Source organism: Triticum urartu, chromosome 1A (genome assembly GCF_056163025.1).
Source record: "Triticum urartu cultivar PI428250 chromosome 1A, HENAU_Tu73, whole genome shotgun sequence".
NCBI classification, from domain to species: domain Eukaryota; kingdom Viridiplantae; phylum Streptophyta; class Magnoliopsida; order Poales; family Poaceae; genus Triticum; species Triticum urartu.
Genome location: NC_141873.1, coordinates 304,955,227 through 304,975,968, shown reverse-complemented (window position 1 = coordinate 304,975,968; position 20,742 = coordinate 304,955,227).

Below are 20,742 nucleotides of genomic sequence, written 5' to 3'. Positions count from 1 at the left end.
GGTGGAGGGCGCGCCTAGGGGGGTAGGCGCGCCCCCTACCTCGTGGCTTCCCTGTTGGTTGCTTGACGTAGGGTCCAAGTCTCCTGGATCATGTTCGGTGAGAAAAATCACATTCCCGATGGTTTCATTCCGTTTGGACTCCGTTTGATATTACTTTTCTTCGAAACCCTAAAATAGGCAAAAAACAGCAATTCTGGGTTGGGCCTCCAGTTAGTAGGTTAGTCCCAAAAATAATGTAAAAGTGGATAATAAAGCCCAATAATGTCCAAAACATTTGATAATATAGCATGGAGCAATACAAAATTATAGATACGTTGGAGACGTATCAAGCATCCCCAAGCTTAATTCCTGCTCGTCCTCGAGTAGGTAAATGATAAAAACATAATTTTTGATGTGGAATGCTACTTGGCATAATTTTAATGTAATTCTTCTTAATTGTGGCATGAATATTCAGATCCGAAAGATTCAAGCCAAAAGTTTAATATTGACATAAAAATAATAATACTTCAAGCATACTAACTAAGCAATTATGTCTCTTCAAAATAACATGGCCAAAGAAAGTTATCCCTACAAAATCATATAGTCTGGCTATGCTCTATCTTCACCACACAAAGTATTTAAATCATGCACAACCCCGATGACAAGCCAAGCAATTGTTTCATACTTTTGATGTTCTCAAACTTTTTCAATCTTCACGCAATACATGAGTGTGAGCCATGGACATAGCACTATAGGTGGAATAGAATGGTGGCTGTGGAGGAGACAAAAAGGAGAAGATAGTCTCACATCGACTAGGCGTATCAACGGGCTATGGAGATGCCCATCAATAGATATCAATGTGAGTGAGTAGGGATTGCCATGCAACAGATGCACTAGAGCTATAAGTATATGAAAGCTCAAAAATAAACTAAGTGGGTGTGCATCTAACTTGCTTGCTCACGAATACCTAGGGCATTTTGAGGAAGCCCATCATTGGAATATACAAGCCAAGTTCTATAATGAAATATTCCCACTAGTATATGAAAGTGACAACATAGGAGACTCTCTATCATGAAGATCATGGTGCTACTTTGAAGCACAAGTGTGGTAAAAGGACAGTAGCATTGTCCCTTCTCTCTTTTTCTCTCATTTTTTTATTTGGGCCTTTTCTCTTTTTTTATGGCTTGTTTTTTTTGTCCGGAGTCTCATCTCGACTTATGGGGGAATCATAGTCTCCATCATCCTTTCCTCACTTGGGACAATGCTCTAATAATGATGATCATCACACTTTTATTTTCTTACAACTCGAGAATTACAACTCGATACTTATAACAAGATATGACTCTATGTGAATGCCTCTGGCGGTGTACCGGGATATGCAATGACTCATGAGTGACATGTATGAAAGATTATGAAAGGTGGCTTTGCCACAAATACAATGTCAACTACATGATCATGCAAAGCAATATGACAATGATGGAGTGTGTTATAATATATGGAATGGTGGAAAGTTGCATGGCATTATATCTCGGAATGGCTATAGAAATGCCATGATAGGTAGGTATGGTGGCTGTTTTGAGGAAGGTATATGGTGGGTGTATGATACCGGAGAAAGGTGAGCGGTATTAGAGAGGCTAGCAATGATGGAAGGGTGAGAGTGCGTATGATCCATGGAATCAACATTAGTCATAAAGAACTCATATACTTATTGCAAAAATCTACAAGTTATCAAAGAAAAGTATTACGCGCATGCTCCTAGGGGGATAGATTGGTAGGAATAGACCATCGCTCGTCCCCGACCTCCACTCATACGGAAGACAATCAATAAATAAATCATGCTCCGACTTCATCACATAACGGTTCACCATACGTGCATGCTACGGGAATCACAAACTTTAACACAAGTATTTCTCAAATTCACAACTACTCAACTAGCATGACTCTAATATCACCATCTCCATATCTCAAAACAATTATCTAGCATCAAACTTGTCATAGTATTCAACACACTCATAAGAGAATTTTATTATTAATCTTGTATGCCTAGCATATAGGATTATTTAAGCAAATTACCATGCTATTTAAGACTCTCAACATAATCTAAGGGAAGCATGATAGATCAATAGTTTCTATAAAACAAATCCACCACCATGCTCTAAAAAATATAAGTGAAGCACTAGAGCAAAACTATATAACTCAAAATGTATAAGTGAAGCACATAGAGTATTCTAATAATTTCCGAATCATGTGTGTCTCTCTCAAAAGGTGTGTACAAAAAAGATGATTGTGGTAAACTAACAAATAAAGACTCAAATCATACAAGACGCTCCAAGCAAAACACATATCATGTGGTGAATAAAAATATAGCTCCAAGTAAAGTTACCGATAGAAGTAGACGAAAGAGGGGATGCCTTCCGGGGCATCCCCAAGCTTTGGCTTTTAGGTGTCCTTAGATTATCTTGTGGGTGCCATGGGCATCCCCAAGCTTATTCTCTTGCCACTCCATGTTCCATAATCCATCAAATCTTTACCCAAAACTTGAAAACTTCACAACACAAAACTTAAAGAAGAAAATCTCATGAGCTCCGTTAGCGAAAGAAAACAAAAGACCACTTCAAGGTACTGTAATGAACTCATTATTTATTTATATTGGTGTTAAACCTAATGTATTCCAACTTCTCTATGGTTCATAAACTATTTTACTAGCCATAGATTCATCAAAATAAGCAAACAACACACGAGAAACAAAATCTGTCAAAAACAGAACAGCCTGTAGTAATCTGTAGCTAGAGCAATATCTGGAACCCCAAAACTTCCAAAATAAATTTATGGACGTGAGGAATTTATTTATTAATCATCTTCAAAAATAATTAACTAAATAGAACTTTCCAAATAAAAATGGCAGCAGTTCTCGTGAGTGCTAAAGTTTCTGTTTTTTACAGCAAGATTAACAAGACTTTCCCCATGTCTTCCCAACGGTTCTACTTGGCACAAACACTAATTAAACACAAAAAACACAACCAAAACATAGGATAGATAAATTATTTATTACTAAACAGGAGCAAAAAGCAAGGAATAAAAATAAAATTGGGTTGCCTCCCAACAAGCGCTATCGTTTAACACCCCTAGCTAGGCATAAAAAGCAAGGATAGATCTAGGTATTGCCATATTTGGTAGGCAATCCATAAGTGGCTCTCATAATAGATTCATAAGGTAATTTAATTTTCTTTCTAGGAAAGTGTTCCATGCCTTTCCTTAACGGAAAGTGGAATCTAATATTTCCTTCCTTCATATCAATAATTGCACCAATCGTTCTAAGGAAAGGTCTACCAAGAATAATAGGACATGAAGGATTGCAATCTATATTAAGAATGATAAAATCTACGGGCACATAATTCCTATTTGCAACAATAAGAACATCATTCATTCTTCCCATAGGTTTCTTAATAGTGGAATCCACAAGGTGCAAGTTTAGAGAGCAATCATCAAAATCATGGAATCCTAACAAATCACATAAAGTGTTTGGAATCGTGGAAACACTAGCACCCAAATCACACAAAGCATAGCATTTGTGATCTTTAATTCTAATTTTAATAGTAGGTTCCCACTCATCATAAAGTTTTCTAGGGATAGAAACTTCCAACTCAAGTTTTTCTTCATAAGATTGCATCAAAGCATCAATGATATGTTTGTTGAAAGCTTTATTTTGACTATAAGCATTAGGAGAATTTAGCACGGATTACAATAAGGAAATACAATCTATCAAAGAGAAATTATAATGATTAAATTCCTTGAAATCCAAAATAGTAGGTTCATCAATATTTAAAGTTTTGATCTCTTCAATCCCACTTTTACCAATTTTAGCATCAAGATCTAAAAACTCCGAATTCTTGGAACGCCTTCTAGGTAAAGGTGGATCATATTCAGTCCCATCATTATCAAGATTCATATTGCAAAACAAAGATTTAATAGGGGACACATCAATAACTTTTATATCTTCATCTTTATTATCATGGAAACTAGAAGAACACACTCTTATAAAGGAATCTTTCTTAGCATGAATCCTAGCGGTTCTTTCTTTGCACTCATCAATGGAAATTCTCATGGATTTGAGAGACTCATTGATATCATGCTTAGGTGGAATAGATCTAAGTTTCAAAGAATCAACATAAAGAGAAATTCTATCAACGTTCCTAACCAACTCATCAATCTTAAGCAATTTTTCTTCAATCAAAGCATTGAAATTCTTTTGCGAAGTAATAAATTCTTTAACATCAGATTCAAAATCAGAGGGCATATTATTATAATTTCCATAAGAATTGTTGTAGGAATTACCATAATTATTAGAGGGATTACTAGGATACGGCCTAGGATTAAAGTTTCCTCTATACGCGTTGTTACCAAAATTATTCCTACCAACAAAATTCACATCCATAGATTCATTATTATTCTCAATCAAAGTAGACAAAGGCATATCATTAGGATCAGAAGAAACACTTTTATTAGCAAATAATTTCATAAGTCCATCCATCTTTCCACTCAAAACATTAATTTCTTCTATCGCATGCACTTTCTTATTAGTAGATCTTTCAGTGTGCAATTGAGAATAATTGACCATAATATTATCTAGGAGCTTAGTAGCTTCTCCTAAAGTGATTTCCATAAAAGTGCCTCCCGCGGCCGAATCTAAAAGATTTCTAGAAGCAAAATTCAATCCGGCATAAATTTTTTGTATAATCATCCATAAATTTAAACCATGAGTAGGGCAATTACGTATCATTAATTTCATCCTCTCCCAAGCTTGTGCAACATGTTCATGATCAAGTTGCTTAAAATTCATAATATCGTTTCTAAGAGAGATGATCTTAGCGGGAGGAAAATACTTAAGAGATAAAAGCATCTTTGCATTTATTACACGAACCAATACTATTTTTAGGCAAAGACGAAAACGAAGCTTTAGCACGATCTCTAAGCAAAAAAGGAAATAGCTTCAATTTAACAATATCATTATCCACATCTTTCTTCTTTTGCATATCACACAAATCAACGAAGCTATTAAGATGGGTAGCGGCATCTTCACTAGGAAGGCCGGAAAACGGATCTTTCATGACAAGATTTAGCAAGGCAGCATTAATTTCACAAGATTCAGCATCGATAAGAGGAGCAATTGGAGTGCTAATAAAATCATTGTTGTTGGTGTTAGTAAAGTCACACAATTTAGTGTTATCTTGAGTCATCGTGACAAGCAAGCAATCCAACACACAAGCAAACAAGAAACGGGCAAAAGAGGCAAATAGAGAAAGAGAGGGAGGATAGAGAGAGAGAGGGCGAATAAAACGGCAAGGGTGAGGTGGTGGAGAGGGAAACGAGAGGCAAATGGCAAATAATGTAATGCGGGAGATTAGGGTATGTGATGGGTACTTGGTATGTTGACTTTTGCGTAGACCTCCCCGACAACGGCGCCAGAAATCCTTCTTGCTACCTCTTGAGCACTTGCGTTGGTTTTCCCTTGAAGAGGAAAGGGTGGTGCAGCAAAGTAGCGTAAGTATTTCCCTCAGTTTTTGAGAACCAAGGTATCAATCCAGTAGGAGGCTACGCGTGAGTCCCTCGCACCTACACGAAAAAATAAATCCTTGCAACCAACGCGATAAGGGGTTGTCAATCCCTACACGGTCACTTACGAGAGTGAGATCTGATAGATATGATAAGATAATATTTTTGGTATTTCTATGATAAAGATTTAAAGTAAAATAAAAGCAATGAAAATAACTAAGTATTGGAAGATTAATATGATGAAGATAGACCCGGGGGCCATAGGTTTCACTAGTGGCTTCTCTCAAGAGCATAGGTATTTTACGGTGGGTGAACGAATTACTGTTGAGAAATTGACAGAATAGAGCATAGTTATGAGAATATCTAGGTATGATCATGTATATAGGCATCACGTCCAAGACAAGTAGACCGACTCCTGCCTGCATCTACTACTATTACTCCACACATCGACCGCTATCCAGCATGCATCTAGAGTATTAAGTTCATAAGAACAGAGTAACGCCTTAAGCAAGATGACATGATGTAGATGGATAAATTCATGCAATATGATAAAAAATCCCCATCTTGTTATCCTCGGTGGCAACAATACAATACATGCCTTGCCGCCCCTACTGTCACTGGGAAAGGACACCGCAAGATTGAACCCAAAGCTAAGCACTTCTCCCATTGCAAGAAAGATCAATCTAGTAGGCCAAACCAAGCTGATAATTCGAAGAGGCTTGCAAAGATAACCAATCATACATAAAAGAATTCAGAGAAGATTCAAATATTGTTCATAGATAAACTTGATCATAAACCCACAATTCATCGATCTCAACAAACACACCGCAAAAGAAGATTACATCGAATAGATCTCCACAAGAGAGGGGGAGAACTTTGTATTGAGATCCAAAAAGAGAGAAGAAGCCATCTAGCTAATAACTATGGACCCATAGGTCTGAGGTAAACTACTCACACTTCATCAGAGAGGCTATGGTGTTGATGTATAAGCCCTGCGTGATCGATGCCCCCTCTGGCGGAGCTCCGGAACAGGCCCCAAGATGGGATCTCGTGGATACAGAAAGTTACGGCGGTGGAATTAGGGTTTTGGCTCCATATCTGATCGTTTGGGGGTACGTAGGTATATATAGGAGGAAGAAGTACGTCGGTGGAGCAACAGGGGGGCCACGAGGGTGGAGGGCGCGCCTGGGGGGTAGGCGCGCCCCCTACCTTGTGGCTTCCCTGTTGGTTGCTTGACGTAGGGTCCAAGTCTCTTGGATCATGTTCGGTGAGAAAATCACGTTCCCGAAGGTTTCATTTAGTTTGGACTCCGTTTGATACTCCTTTTCTTCGAAACCCTAAAATAGGCAAAAAAAACAGCAATTCTGGGCTGGGCCTCCGGTTAGTAGGTTAGTCCCAAAAATAATATAAAAGTGGATAATAAAGCTCAATAATGTCCAAAACAGTAGATAATATAGTATGGAGCAATCAAAAATTATAGATACGTTGGAGACGTATTAGGGGGAGAATCATATTTTGCCTGTAATATGGACGCACGTCCTTGCGTGCGACAACGTAGCTGGTAGGTCCCAGCTATCAGGGGGAAACCTTTTTTCGCAAAATACAGAGTCCCTTCTGGTGGGTCCCCACTGTCAGGTGGTGTTATAATTATTTTACATGTAATAAGGTTGCACTTCCTTGCTGCGGCCGTGGACCCAGCTATCAGCCTCTCCATGTTCAGATCTCTTTCGATGGAAGTCGTTCCTTGACCACGTTGACCACGCCGCGCCGAGAGCACCAAGGCGGTGGATGACGGTGAGGCCTGGAAGGGGATGACGCGGAGCCAGGGAAGACGCGGCAGTGGATGCTGACGCGGAGAGGAGTACAAGGGTTGACTGGTTCGACTACGGTCTGAGGCTGCAGTCACCACAGAATAACACGAGTTGTGGGTCAGTAGATGGTAGAGGGATGGCCTGGCTAGCGGTGGGAGTAGGGTGGGGCGGTGAGGCATGCGTGGCAGCATAGCCGGCCACTGGAGGCAGGAGCAGGCAGCCTCGCTGGCCCTGGTTTGGGCAGCTGGTGCAAGAAGAGCAGCAATTGAAGAAGCAGCAGGACGGTTCGATTAAAATCCAGCGACCACTACTGCTAGAATCGTTTCTTGACTAAGTTGACAAAGCCTTGCGTATGCGTTAACTTAGTAGGAGGAATCATTTTTTCACGTAATAAGGAGGCAGTTGCTTGCGTGCAGCCACGGACCATGGGGGTCCCTACTGTCAGCCTCTCCACGTACATCCCTATTCCGATGGCTGTCGTTTGTTGAATGTTGAGCACGCCGCGCCTAGAGCACCAACGCGGTGGACGACTGCGAGAGGCCTAGGAATGGAACGACCCGGAGCCGGCGAAGACATAGCAGTGGATGCCCACGCTGAGGAGAGTATGATGGTTGACTGCTTTGGCTGCAGCGTGAGGCTTTCGTCACCGGAGAATAACAGGAGGTGCAGTTGGGTAGAGGGATGGCCAGGCCAGTGGAGGGAGTAGGGTGGGCCGGTGAAGCCTGTGCGGCATCACAGCCGGCAACAAGAGGAGGGAGCAGGCAGTCCCACCGGCGCTGGTGTAAGCGGCTGGAGCAGGAAGATCAGAGATTGAAGAAGCACATCGGTCGTTGGATGGACATCCAACAGTCACTGCTGCTAGAATCGTGTGTTGACTTACAAAGCCTTGCGTAAACAAGTCAGCCTCGAAATCTATGTGTAGGATCGAAAGTATGTCTAGAGGGGGGGTGATTAGAGTACTTGACCAAATAAAAACTTAACCTTTTCCCAATTTTTAGTTCTTGGCAGATTTTAGCTATTGTAGGACAAGTCAAGCAATCATCACACAATTCAAGCAAGCATGCAAAGAGTATATTGGCAGCGGAAAGTAAAGCATGCAACTTGCAAGAATGTAAAGGGAAGGGTTTGGATAATTCAAACGCAATTGGAGACACGGATGTTTTTCCCGTGGTTCGGATAGGTGGTGCTATCCTACATCCACGTTGATGGAGACTTCAACCCACAAAGGGTAACGGTTGCGCGAGTCCACGCAGGGCTCCACCCACAAAGGGTAATGGTTGCGCGAGTCCACGAAGAAGCAACCACCCACGAAGGGTCCACGAAGAAGCAACCACCCACAAAGGGTCCACGAAGAAGTAGGAGATATCCTTGCCCTTACAAACTCCTTGGTTCAACTCCACAATCTTGTCGGAGGCTCCCAAGTGACACCTAGCCAATCTAGGAGACACCACTCTCCAAGAAGTAACAAATGGTGTGTAGGTAATGAACTCCTTGCTCTTGTGCTTCAAATGATAGTCTCCCCAACACTCAACTCTCTCTCTCATAGGATTTGGATCTTGTGGAAAGAAGATTTGAGTGGAAAGCAACTTGGGGAAGGCTAGAGATCAAGATTCATATGGTAGGAATGGAATATCTTGGTCTCAACACATGAGTAGGTGGTTCTCTCTCAGAACATATGAGTTGGAATTGTGTATGTGTTCTGATGGCTCTATCCACGAATGAAGAGGAGGTGGAGGGGTATATATAGCCTCCACACAAAATCCAACCGTTACACACAGTTTTCCAATCTCGGTGGGACTGAATCAACAAACTCGGTCGGACCGAAAATGTAAACCTAGTGACCGTTAGAGATTTTCGGTGGGACTGACATGCAACTCGGTAGGACCGATATGGTTAGGGTTTGGGCATAATGTAATCTCGGTGAGACCGATTACACAAACTCGGTGAGACCAAATTTGGTAATTAGCTAACCAGAGAGTTGGTCAGGCAAACTCGGTGGGACCGATTTGCTCTTTCGGTGAGACCAAAAAGTTACAAAAGGGAAACACTGAATTTACATTGCAATCTCGGTGGGACCGATTCGCTCTTTCGGTGAGACCGAAAAGTTACGAAAGGGAAACAGAGAGTTTGCAATCCCATCTCGGTGAGACCGAGATCCCTATCGGTAGAACCGAATTGCTAGGGTTTGGCAGTGGCTTATGACAAGTGAAACTCGGTGGCGCCGGATAGGAAGAATCGGTAGGACCGAGTTTGGCTTAGGGTTTAGGTTATATGTGGATATGGGAAAGTAGTTGAGGGTTTTTGGAGCATATCACTAAGCACATGAAGCAAGAGGCTCATTAAGCAACACCTCATCCCTCCTTGATAGTATTGGCTTTTCCTAAAGACTCAATGTGATCTTGGATCACTAAAATATAAAATGAAGAGTCTTGAGCTTTTGAGCTTGAGCCAATCCTTTGTCCTTAGCATTTTGAGGGTTCCACTTTCACATCCATGCCAAGCCAATCATTGAGCTTTCCTGAAATAATCATCTTGGAATAGCATTAGCTCAATGAGCTATATGTTGTTATGAATTACCAAAACCACCTTGGGATAGTTGCACTTTCAATCTCCCCCTTTTTGGTAATTGATGACAACATATAGATCAAAGCTTCGACAAATGATAATAAGCATGAAATATATCGTCGCTTTGAGAAGTATGTGATAAGTAAGAGCTCCCCCTAAATTTGTGCATATTTAAAATTTGCTTTGGACTGCAAATGCACAAGGAGTTAGAGTCATGGGTTACTCTTCCATGTCACATACATCTTGGTGGAGCGCTTAAAATGATAAGAATGAAATATATGCACTCATCACCAAGAAAAGTGAATGATCACATGAGATAGATAAGATAATAGCATTAAGCAAGCATTAAGTGTAGCTTATGATCAAACACATGATCATCAATGTCTCACAGATAATGACGTAGTATCTCAAGCACTCAAAAGCAAACAAAGTTCGAAAAAACACCAAATAAAGCAAGAGAGAAAAAAGCAACACTCTCTCTCTCGAAGCCTATGATCTATACATTTTTCTCCCCCTTTGGCAACAAGTTACCAAAAAGTTCCTAGAAAATGCATAGTGCTAGATCGATGCTCAGGCTTGATCTTCAGGTGGTGGTGGAGTCCGGATCACTCCAAGGACGAAGGCTTCTGTAGACACTGAAGTAGACGCTGGAGTTGGAGCTGAAGTAGATGCTGGAGCAGGTGGAACTGAGGCTGTAGCTGGTGCAAAAGTGGTGGCTCTGGGGTCAGTAACTGGCACTGCAGACGACCTCGGACCTCGTGGCACTCTGGCAAAGGCATCAGTTGTAGTCCTGCCTCTCCTCTCCTGCATGTCATCTTGGAGCTGCTCCACTGCAGTCTGAATCTCTGTCACCTTGACATCCAAGTCATAGAACTTTTGTTCCATGATCCTCTCTAGGCTTGCCTGGTTCTGAGTTAGGGTGGCTAGTCCTTTCTCAATCCGCAGGGTGGATGCAATTAGGTAACCAAGCTGCTCTTGTTTGGCCTTCAAGAAATATTCAGATGCCTCCTCTTGAGTTGGCATCTTGGCAGCTTTCTCCTTCCTTGCCTTCTCCTTCTTTGCTTGTGCTTGGGCAGATGATGGTTCATTTTCAGTCATCACAACTTGATTGTCCTCAAAATCTGGACGGATGGGCAGGTGTTCCTTGTCCAATAAGTATATGCCCGTGCCCATCTTGGAGTTTATGAGCTCCTGAATTTGTGGGGCATATCCACAGCTCCTCTTCTGATCAGCTGCTATCCTCTTGATTGTCTCTACCATGAGGCTCATCACCTTGAACTTCTGTGGCACATCAAATACATGAAGCAAATTGATTGCATGGCCTCTGATCATCTTGTGATCTCCAGACTTGGGCAATAAGGTGTGCCTCAATATCCAATTGATGGTTGGCAGCCCTGACAGAAGATAATGCACAGACCCAAACTTGAAAGTATCAAGTGCCTTGTTTGGAATTTCCTTGTACATATTGGACATAGAGTTGTGGTCCATCTTCTTCTTGGCATAAATGTCCAAGTCATCTGCTTGCTCCTCTGGGGCATTGATCAACTTTGCCCATTCCTCAACAATTGATTGGTACCTCGTACCTTCAGACATCCATGTGATCCTACCATCTGGATAGAAGTGTGCTGTGGAGTAGAATTGCATATTGAGCTCCTCGTTCCACTTTGTGAGCTTCTGCCCAACAAAGTCTGCAACTCCACAAGCATTGAAGCTGTCATACACTCCAGGGTAGTACTCTTTGTTTTCCTTGATGTATTCCCAATCAACCCATCTCATGTCACAGATTATTGGCTTCTTGTCAAGCAAAACTGTCTCATAGAAGTCCTGCTGTTCCTTGGTGTGAAATCTGTAATCCACAGTAGTTCTTCTCCTTGAAGCATACGGATCTGCTTCTCTCCACTTCCTGATCCCTGAGTCTCTCCTGAGCTTCATGTCCTCAGCCACAGGATGAGCATCGTTGTGGTCTGGGATCTTGGGCTTGAGTTTTCTGAGTACTTGCTCTTCATCATCTTCTTCAGCAGCTTCAGGCACTGGGGCCTTGTTCTTCTCAGCAGCAGGTATGCTTCTTATATTCCTCTTTGGTGCAGACTTGGGCTTGGAGGCAGCTTTGGGTGCTTCTTTGGGCTTAGATGTGGCAGCCCCTGATCTTATAGCATCACCCATAAGCTTAGGTGCCTTAGGTGCTGGTGCAGCAACCTCTTCTTCTTCCTCTTCTTCCATGATGGAAGCCTTTCCAAGCACTCTGGCTACGGTCTTCTTGACCCTTTCCTTCCTTTTCTTGCCTTCAGCAGCAACTGGCTCTTTGGGAGTGGGATTCTCAGTTGAAGCTCTAGCCTTTGACATAGGCTGCCTGCCTGCTGGCCTTTTGATTTTTAGCCCTGGCTTTGTGCCTTGAGCTGACTCAACTCTCTTTGATGTGGCTTCCTCTTCTGCCACATAATCTTCATCCTCAGAATCTGAAGTTCTCTTCTTCCTTTGTCTGGTGGCAGCTTTTGGCAAATTTCTTGGGGTACTTCTGCTGCCATCATCTGAAGAGCTGGAGGGACTAGTGCCCTCACTCATCTGCACTTGCTGCTCTGACAAGTTCTGGCTGTCACTCTGATCAGACATGTTGCAAACTCTGACTGCTGACCCTGTGAATAGTTTATAGATGAGGTAGAGTGGATGAGCATCACAAAATGCAGAGATTTTTGCAAAAGAATGATCCAAAAACTTAGTTTTAGTTTCCCATTGAAATCATCTCGGATCTATGGATTTTTAAACTCGGTGATACCGAAGCAGTTTTGGCACCTAAACTAGTGAACTCGGTCAGACCGAGTCACAGTTCGGTGGCACCGAGACTGCTAGGGTTTCACAGAGTTCCAAAATCGGTCACACCGATAAGTAATTCTCGGTCAGACCGAGTCTCACTTGTGCAATGGCATAAGCCAAATCGGTGGGACCGAGTTTTTCAACTCGGTGGGTCCGAGATGGTTTCGGCGGAAACCTAACCCTAAAATTTTCGAATCAAACCTAATCTACGAGCGCATTGACTGGATAAGAGTGTTCCAATCGTGGCAAGAATCATGATGATCACAATGTGCTAAGAATCGGATTGGAGAATAGCACAAAGATCGATTCCATACCCTAGTTCGGCGGAGACTCGCTACGGCGGCAACGGTGGGGTAGAATTCCGTTGACGGCGATGGAGACCAGCGACTGGAGGCGGCTGGCGGCGAGGAGACGATCCGGAGACCACGTTGGCAGAGCAGGCTATCGCGCGGGCGAAGGGGTTCGGAGAATTTCCAAATTTTTGCCCGTGACTATATATAGCCCGACCCTGTCGGTGTGACCGAGTGGAACAACTCGGTGGCACCGAGATTCATAACTGCAAGCAGTTACTGAAACTCGGTGTGACCGAAGGGTTCAAATCGGTTGCACCGAGATCGAAAACCTAGATCAACTTAATGATCTCGGTAGGACCGAAAGTGGGGTATCGGTCAGACCGAGAATCATAAAGAGGTTTTGGAAGTTTAAGTCTATGACGAATCGGGGACTCCGAGCGCTCCTCACACAGAGTGGTTCGAATCTGACTTGATCAAATTTTGTGATGTAGCATGAATAGAGTTTGAGACGAGAAAAGCATAGATAGCTAGAGGAGGTTCTTAGGCATTCTTGTCCATCCACTTGGCAAAAGGAAATAAAACCAAACAATCAAAACAACAAGTGGATGTCCTCGAATGAGTAAAATATGCAACCAGCATGCTCACACAATAAGATGGCAAATGAAATATGTGACAAGGCATGCACAACCAATTCTAGCATCTATCAAGCAACTTGCGATGACAAGGTCATCTATATATGAGTATATTGACTTAGGAGTCAGGTGAGAACACTTGATCATAGGTCATACTCATCGTTTAAGCTCAAGCGGGGTTACCACTTTTACATAAAGCATTGTTGTGTTCACATCTTTAGAGTTGCTTTAGCTCAAGTCTTAGAGTAAAGCTCCCCCTAGATGTGATATCCCCCCTTAGAGGGATGAACTAACCTCGGGTTTTGTCGATGATGACTTCATGTAGATGTTGAAGATGTGGATGCTCAATGTTGATGTAGATCACTTGGAGCTATCCATTTGAGTGAATTGCACTTTCAATACCTCAATGGGTTAGTCCCACAAGGAATAAACAAGGATATCCATAGACATAGAGTGATGCACACACAAGATGATGTCCATGAAAACTTTTAGGTTACCTTGTCCCTTGTCTTACCAACAAGAGGGTTTGTGACTCCTTGAACTAGTGCAAGATGTGGAAGTTGATTGCACTTGTTCTTGCCAAAATGATAAGAGTGAAGTATGTTGGCGGAGTCACCCTCAAGAACTCTCTAGTTCTTCTTCTTTTGGATCCACACCATCTTGATGGGAATCCTTGGAGTTGTAGTCGTACTTGATGAAGTGAAACTTGAAGTAGTCTTGGGAATCCACTTGACTAAGGTCTTAGGAGCTTCTTCAAATGCATCAATTTCCTCTTGAAGCTTGTCCTTGCCTTTTTGCTTGTAGTCTTGTGGTGGAAGATCATCTTGAGCTTGTGTCCCCTTGAAAGAAGTATCATACCTATCTTGTTGAGGAACAAACTTAGTCTTGGGGTATTGATCTTCTTCCCACTCAACTCCATTGGCATTGAACTTTCGTTCAAAACCAACACCTTGATTCTTCCGGTGCATTCCTTTCTTGCGCACAATTTCCTCGAATTGCTTACTCCCGGCAAGGCTTTTATACACTCCTTTCTCTATAATTCCCTTCAATAAGCTATTTTCTTGCTCAAGTGTAACGTGGCTAAGAGAATCATTAGTGGAATCAAGAGAACTACTAGAAGCAACAATATTGGATTTAGCATGATCATTATTACTGCTAGAGGAAGAATCTTTCTTGTTCTTGTTACTAGATTTGACTTGAGGCATGTAAGTGGATAAGAGTAAACGCTTGGCAATGTAAGGAGAACTTTTCTTGCGGAGATCATCATTGATTGCTTTTAAGAAATCATGCTCTTGCTCAAGATTGAGCTTTTCAAAGCGTAATTTCTCATGAGCTCTTAAAAGTTCTCGATGATCTTCGAAGATAGTTTCATGAGCTAACTTAAGAGTGTTTAGTTCTTTAGTTAGAGCCTCAATCTTCTCCTTATCATTGTCATTCGTTTTATCTTGATTAGCATGATTAATTAACGTTTCATCATAGTATTCATCACTAGAGTTGTCAACAAGCAAATCATCACCTAACAAGTCATCTTCATCACTATTGAAATCAACATACTCGGGCTGTGTTACCTTAGGACCTTTGGCCATGAAGCATCTTCCAATTCCTTCATTTGGTGAGTCAAATATGTCGTAGGAGTTGGTTGACACAATTGCTAGACCGGCAACACCTTCATCTTGAGTATCTTCGGAGTCGGAGTGATAACTTCTCTCGGAGTGGCTGTCGGAGTCGGAGCCGGATACCCATTCACCAACATGAGCTTGATGTCTTCGTTTTGTGTAGCTCCTTGATGATTTTTCCTTCCTTTCCGAATCCTTGCTTCTCCGTGAGTATCTTCGTTCATAATGATCATCTCTACTCCTTCTCTCTCTTGGTGGTGATTCTTTGCTTCTTCTTTTTGGAGAATCTTCTCTTCTCTTGTAGGGAGCCGTACACTCATTGGAATAGTGTCCGGGTCTTCCACAACTGTAGCAGTTTCGCTCTCGACTAGAAGATCTTTTGTCATTGTAGGACCTTGACTTGAAGCTTCTATCTTTGCTTCTACTCTTGTAGAACTTGTTGAAGTTCTTCACCATTAAGCTCAATTCTTCATTGAAGTCTTGTTTCTCATTTGATGATGTAGGGGCTTCACATGAGGCTTTGTAGGCACCACTTAATTTGTTGTGAAGTTCCTCTTTATCCTTAAGTGACATCTCATGAGCAACAATTCTTCCAATCACCTCCGTTGGCTTGAGATCTTTGTAATTGGGCATCATTTGGATCAATGTGCACACGGTATCATATTTTCCATCCAAGGCTCTTAGAATCTTCTTGATGATGAATCTATCGGTCATCTCTTCACTTCCTAAGCCGGCAATCTCATTTGTGATGAGAGCAAGCCTAGAGTACATTTCAGCGACACCTTCACCATCCTTCATTTTGAACTTGTCAAGTTGACTTTGAAGCACATCCAACTTGGATTCCTTGACGGAGTCGGTACCTTCGTGCATATCAATCAAAGTGTCCCAAATTTCCTTTGCATTCTCAAGACGGCTGATTTTGTTGAATTCTTCGGGGCATAATCCGTTGAAGAGAATATCACAAGCTTGAGCATTGTATTGCAACATCTTCAACTCATCCGCGGTAGCTTCACGGTTTGGTTCTTTCCCATCAAAGAAGTCACCTTGCAAACCAACACACAATATAGCCCAAACGGCGGGGTTATGTCCAAGAATATGCATTTTCATTTTATGCTTCCAACTAGCAAAATTAGTACCATCAAAGTAAGGACCTCTACGGTGATAATTTCCCTCGCTAGACGCCATACTCTCCTAGGTTGTGAAACCAAGGATATGACCACCAAAAGCTATGGAGATCAAAGCAAATGGAGACCAAAGCTCTGATACCACTTGTAGGATCGAAAGTATGTCTAGAGGGGAGGTGATTAGACTACTTGACCAAATAAAAACTTAACCTTTTCCCAATTTTTAGTTCTTGGCAGATTTTAGCTATTGTAGGACAAGTCAAGCAATCATCACACAATTCAAGCAAGCATGCAAAGAGTATATTGGCAACGGAAAGTAAAGCATGCAACTTGCAAGAATGTAAAGGGAAGGCTTTGGAGAATTCAAACGCAATTGGAGACACGGATGTTTTTCCCGTGGTTCGGATAGGTGGTGCTATCCTACATCCACGTTGATGGAGACTTCAACCCACAAAGGGTAACGGTTGCGCGAGTCCACGGAGGGCTCCACCCACAAAGGGTAACGGTTGCGCGAGTCCACGAAGGGTCCACGAAGAAGCAACCACCCACAAAGGGTCCACGAAGAAGCAACCTTGTCTATCCCACCATGGCCATCGCCCACAAAGGACTTGCCTCACTAGCGGTAGATCTTCACGAAGTAGGCGATCTCCTTGCCCTTACAAACTCCTTGGTTCAACTCCACAATCTTGTCGGAGGCTCCCAAGTGACACCTAGCCAATCTAGGAGACACCACTCTCCAAGAAGTAACAAATGGTGTGTAGGTAATGAACTCCTTGCTCTTGTGCTTCAAATGATAGTCTCCCCAACACTCAACTCTCTCTCATAGGATTTGGATCTTGTGGAAAGAAGATTTGAGTGGAAAGCAACTTGGGGAAGGCTAGAGATCAAGATTCATATGGTAGGAATGGAATATCTTGGTCTCAACACATGAGTAGGTGGTTCTCTCTCAGAACATATGAGTTGGAATTGTGTATGTGTTCTGATGGCTCTCTCCACGAATGAAGAGGAGGTGGAGGGGTATATATAGCCTCCACACAAAATCCAACTGTTACACACAGTTTTCCAATCTCGGTGGGACCGAATCAACAAACTTGGTCGGACCAAAAATGTAAACCTAGTGACCGTTAGAGATTTTCGGTGGGACTGACATGCAACTCGGTAGGACCGATATGGTTAGGGTTTGGGCATAACGTAATCTCGGTGAGACCGATTACACAAACTCGGTGAGACCGAATTTGGTAATTAGCTAACCAGAGAGTTGGTCAGGCAAACTCGGTGGGACCGATTTGCTCTTTCGGTGAGACCAAAAAGTTACAAAAGGGAAACACTGAATTTACATTGCAATCTCGGTGGGACCGATTCGCTCTTTCGGTGAGACCAAAAAGTTACGAAAGGGAAACAGAGAGTTTGCAATCCCATCTCGGTGAGACCGAGATCCCTATCGGTAGAACCGAATTGCTAGGGTTTGGCAGTGGCTTATGACAAGTGAAACTCGGTGGCGCCGGAAAGGAAGAATCGGTAGGACCGAGTTTGGCTTAGGGTTTAGGTTATATGTGGATATGGGAAAGTAGTTGAGGGTTTTTGGAGCATATCACTAAGCACATGAAGCAAGAGGCTCATTAAGCAACACCTCATCCCTCCTTGATAGTATTGGCTTTTCCTAAAGACTCAATGTGATCTTGGATCACTAAAATATAAAATGAAGAGTCTTGAGCTTTTGAGCTTGAGCCAATCCTTTGTCCTTAGCATTTTGAGGGTTCCACTTTCACATCCATGCCATGCCAATCATTGAGCTTTCCTGAAATAATCATCTTGGAATAGCATTAGCTCAATGAGCTATATGTTGTTATGAATTACCAAAACCACCTAGGGATAGTTGCACTTTCACTACGGCGTGTACAGCCTATTTGCTATTATTTTATAATTTACTGCCCATTTGCTAATTCATATGGAATTTATTGCAGCACATTTTCCATTTTTAGAATTGCTTCCCATTTTCTGGTCAGTGCCAGGGTTAAAAAATTGAACTAAAAAGTGTGCGAAAGTTTAAAAATTCTCATATTTTTGCTGGGGAACAAAATATTCTTAATCAAAAAATTAGTAGCCATACTAAAACAAATTTAAAAATAAATTAGTACTGTGTCATGTTAAAATCCAATGAAATATAAAATATTAGTGAAGAACAAAAACAAAAAACGAAACTAATTGCCCATTTGCTATAATTTTTTTGGAATTTGCAACCCCTTTGATATCTCTTTTAAGATATACTGCCCATACTCTTTGGCCAGGCCGGAATGCATCCCTCGTCATCTTGAAAGATTTGCAGCCAAGTAAGTCAGAGAAAACAAATAGGCCTAGCTTGGGTATTCTTAAAAATGAAATAGTGGGCTACCTATTTTGCCCAAGAAAAAATTGCTCGGTTGGTCATGTTGTTAGACGGGCCACAGAGACCGCTCTACCCAGTTTATAGCCTGCTCCTCCGAACAAATCCTCAAAAAAAATTGTGCAATTCTGTCGTTAATTGACTATACGTTGACAATGATGTGGGTCCCAGATATCAGCAGGGTGGATTAGAGTAAAAAACGAGGGGTGCATCTGACTAGTAAAAGAGGCGCTTGTTTGTGTTCGGGAGTGGACCTGGACCTGGTGGGTCCGTACTGTCATAGTCACAACTACAGTCCTCTCTCGATTCACTATGTTGACAGGGCCGGACGGCGGCGCCGCGGCGAGCGCACCAAGGCGCGGGATAAAGTTGTGTCACCAATGTGTTGGGCTGGGTTGGGCATTCTTATCAAAAAATAAAAATGGACCAGGACTATTTACGACGTTGACTACGATTTGCATGGGTCCGCTATTGCAGGAAGAAAATGGTGGGAGAAAGAAGACTGGTCGCTATCTTTGCCTAAGAATAATATCGACTGAATGTAACGACACTCTCATAGGAAATAATATCCTCCTGTTAAAATTTGACTTTTCAAATCGTGAATTTAAAGAACTGGTGCATGAGCATTTAGCTTTATTTATTTATTTACTTATTTATGTTTAGGGGACCATGAGCATCTACCTGGGCCGGATTCATGTGACAGCCTCCCTTCCAGTTAATTATGTGCTCCTCTATTGGGCCTTCATCAGTGAGTTGCATGTTATCGACAAGTGGAAAATGTGTTCCGTACCAAAAATAGTACTACTTGCTAAAGGATCGGACCATCCAACGACTTCCAAAACATTGTGTTTGTCGTTCTAAAACACATATATTCAACCAACAGACGAAATATACTACTGATTGTACATTGAAAACAGCAGCAAAAACAACTAGGGCTGGGGGTGCAACAGAAGGAGTAAGCAGGCCAGAAGAGTAAAGACACAACTCTCTCTTCCAAACCAAACATCAGCAATCATTACAAAAGGGCTACCAAAAAAGAACAAGTATATGCATCAAACTAAATAAAGATCCTACTACACGAGGTGTACGCATCTAACTAACTGGCTCAGTTAGACGTTACTATTTATTAAGCTGTGGAGATTGGCTGACGGCTTGAACCAGATGGGTGCCTGACGGGGGAAACTCCAGCCAGCAGGTCGAAGTATGATACTTGCGACCCTCTCTCCTACTTTGGGCTGCAGAGCATGGCATCACATATCAAGGTATGGTGCATGGAGAGACGCATGGTACGCTGTGTAGACACAGTTTTGCCCATGAACGAAACCGCGCTGCCACCATGATCCTTGCTGTCGGTTATCTCCTGGTTAATCGGATAATTCAGTCCAAGAAACAGAGAGCGTGTACCAAGGCTACTTACCAGCCTCCAGTCAAAAATTCCTGAAGGCCCAGAGAAGCTGGGATCCTGCTCAAGGACCTTGCAGTGACTATGGACCAACACGACCGGTACGTGCGGACGATCACCAACCGTTTGTCGTCGTCTAATCGAGCCAGGAACCACCTGCAACTGCCATGCCGCTTTTCTTTGAAAGGTTCTGGGATTAGGAAGAGTAGGGACACTAGGCGGCCTACAACATCATATCAAGTTGGAGTCAAATAAAAAATGGCTCGTACTCTAGTCAATCTTAAGACCAACATGTTATGAGCATGAATATTTTTTTAGTAAATGTTGACAGTAATGTAAGAAAGCCATCATGATATCATAGGAAAGTAACATACTGCTGTAATAGCCGTTTGTAGCGATGACTGGAGTAGGCCATCAATACGTCCAGCCATAGAAGGAGTCCATAGCGTAAATGAAGCCCTTGTGTTCAATGGCATCAAAGAACCATGGAGGATGTATGATCATGTGATGGACGTGCAGATTTATCCACTTACTGCAGTGACCTACCAGATAGGCGAGACCGCGGTTGAAGAA